Below are 2,676 nucleotides of genomic sequence, written 5' to 3' on the forward strand. Positions count from 1 at the left end.
CCTTCCACAAGGTGAAGCAATTGCCAGAAAGTGACAGCGCAGGGATAGACCTTCCCCGGCTCTTTCAGAAAGGTGGGGCCATTCACCCACATCTTGGCAGGAGAATGTGAGTGACAATGATGTCAATCTGTTGAGAGACAAAGGAGGGGTAAGAATCTGGTGTGCCTGTATGCCTTCCCTCGTCCGTGGACTGGGATTCCGTGCCATGGATAGCTTTGGAAGCCATACGTTGAAGATGACACAACCATCTTTGGGCCCCTGGATGATTGTGTGTAAGGAAGACTTTCACTCTTTCTACCCTGAACTTTCTTTTCCAGTAATTGGTATTTCTGAGCAAGACCCAGATTTCTTTGGTGTTAAGCCAGGGTTTCTTTATTGCAGCAGTTGGCTTTACCTTAATGATGTGGAACTTTTCATAACTTACCTCTACAAGGACTATTTTTTTCCACCTTGTACCCAAGTAGAAAACATGCCACTAGCCATCTAAGCCTTACCTTACTTTTTTTTTTTTTTTTAATTTTTCAATGTTTTTTTATTTATTTTTGAGACAGAGACAGAGTATGAGCAGGGGAGGGGCAGAGAGAGAAGGGGAGACCCAGAATCTGAAGCAGGCTCCAGACACTGAGCTGTCAGCACAGAGCTCAACGCAGGGCTCAAACTCAAGGACTGTGAGATCATGACCTGAGCTGAAGTCAGACGCTCAACTGACTGAGCCACCCAGGCGCCCCAAGCCTTACCTTACTTTTAAACACGTTTTTGGATCGCTTCTCGGCCTTTTGGCTAAGATCAAGTATAGTATCTGTTCTTACCAGTTTAAACACACTTTTGGAGGTAAGTACTTCAAGGAGAGAGAAAGTCTTTCAGAAATAGGGAATCAGTAGCATCTGGATAAGCCATATTTTGCATGTCAGCTCCTGAATAATTAGATTAATAATTAACCCCCCACTGTATGATTGTTTTCTTCTTCTATAAGAACAAAAGTTGAAGGGAAATTTTTACCAGCATTATGGCATTTATTTGCATTTATTTAGCGTGGTTGTTTTTACCACCTGTTTGCATATTTATTTCTAGATGGATTGAGAATCAAGGCAAAGCCAAAGGCAAGTTTCAGTGTAGTCAAAGTGGTAATCACATGTGCTTAGCGGCTCAGGAGGCAGATCATCTAGGGGTAAATCCTGAAGATAACCCCTGTCAGCTCTGCCATGTGGGGATATTACACCTCATTTCTGTGGCCTCAGTTGCCTTACCTATAAAATAAGATTGTGATGGTCCATATTTGATAGAGCCGTTAAAATGGTGAGATGAAAAAAAAAATCTGTAAATTGCCCCACATAGGACCATACTCAACAGATACTGTCTTGGGGCAGAAAACAAAGAGGAAACACCCTATTTGATTAATGACTTTTGTTAAGGCATCCAATATGAAAAGCCAAGAATTGTGAGAACAAGTGAAGGAGGCTTCCAGAAGCTGACCTACATGTTGATAATGTTTTCGTTCTTCGAACATCAAGGCGGGGGTCTGTAAGCTGTAATGCAGGTAAGAAACCATCAACTGCTTACCATCAGCATGTTGTAAGGTGCATAAGTGGATTTAATAGGTGTTATGCTCCTTTGGCTTAGCTCCATGATTTCCCATAGTGACTAAATGAGATAAGGTATGGAAAAGATTCTTCGTTACCTGTAATGTTCTATTACAAATGCACCCATTTGTTTCCGCATTTGCTATAGGTGTATCAAGTGTTGATCAGATACTCTACACTTGGTTAGGGACTGGCGTGGTACTTGAACGTGTACCATGGTGTAGTCATAGGTTCTGCCACCAAGCAACATCAAGTCTAGTGACAGATGACAGACAAGTACATGAAGCTTTATAATCAAATGTGCCATCGTGCAGGGATCTACAGAGCAGTACGGAAATAGGAGAAAGTGACAAATGCTGTTATTGTTGTTGAAATACCCTTTCCTTCCTCTTTAGAAGAATCCACAATCTAAAATTTCCTTCAATGAGATTTCAAGGTCAGGATGGGGAGGTTATCATATCTTGCTAAAATTATTAATAATGGAAGGACGCCTGGGTGGTCCAGGCATGGTCTCTTGATTTGAGCTCAAGTCATGGTCTCACAGTTTGTGGGATTGAGCCCCATGTCAGGGATTCTCTCTCTCCCTCTCCCCTGCTCTCTCCCTCTCAAAATAAATAAATAAACATTAAAAAAATTAATGCTTGCAGCATAATACAAAATCTGCATTTCTTGAATATTATAGTTTATTACCTAAGCTAAAATACTGGTTTGGGTTTGACTTTGGTCAATACTTACCCCACGTGGCTCCGTTGCTTGGCTGTCATTACAAAACGTCCATTTTTAACATCATAGTGACAAACAGCTGTTACATAAGCTTGGACTTTATCTTTTGAATTTCGCTATGGGTGGACTACGTTCATTGTACGTCAGGTTGGGAATTCATGGAGGAATCTGTGAGAGCCCAGGTTTACTGTCCTCCAAAGGAAGCTGTTAGAATTCCTTCAGATCTTCATGTGACAGTGGCCTCCCTTTTCCTGACCTCTTGTCATTGGGGCAAACTCTCACTGCTAGGCCGAAGACAAGGTCTTCAGAACAAACCCAGAGATACGCAGCCACAAAGGTCCATGGGAAGAACAAGTTGGGGACAGAGCAGAGA

At 42.0% G+C, this 2,676-nt stretch overlaps 1 non-coding gene across 1 annotated transcript; it reads left to right on the plus strand.

The window, feature by feature from the left end:
* The first annotated feature begins 760 nt into the window (after nt 1–760).
* LOC123582284 lies at nt 761–944 on the plus strand. Its single transcript, XR_006704296.1, has one exon. It is a non-coding gene; the product is annotated as a U2 spliceosomal RNA (small nuclear RNA).
* Nucleotides 945–2,676: the final 1,732 nt, after the last annotated feature.

This window comes from Leopardus geoffroyi, chromosome A1, assembly GCF_018350155.1.
Source record: "Leopardus geoffroyi isolate Oge1 chromosome A1, O.geoffroyi_Oge1_pat1.0, whole genome shotgun sequence".
Lineage (NCBI taxonomy): Eukaryota > Metazoa > Chordata > Mammalia > Carnivora > Felidae > Leopardus > Leopardus geoffroyi.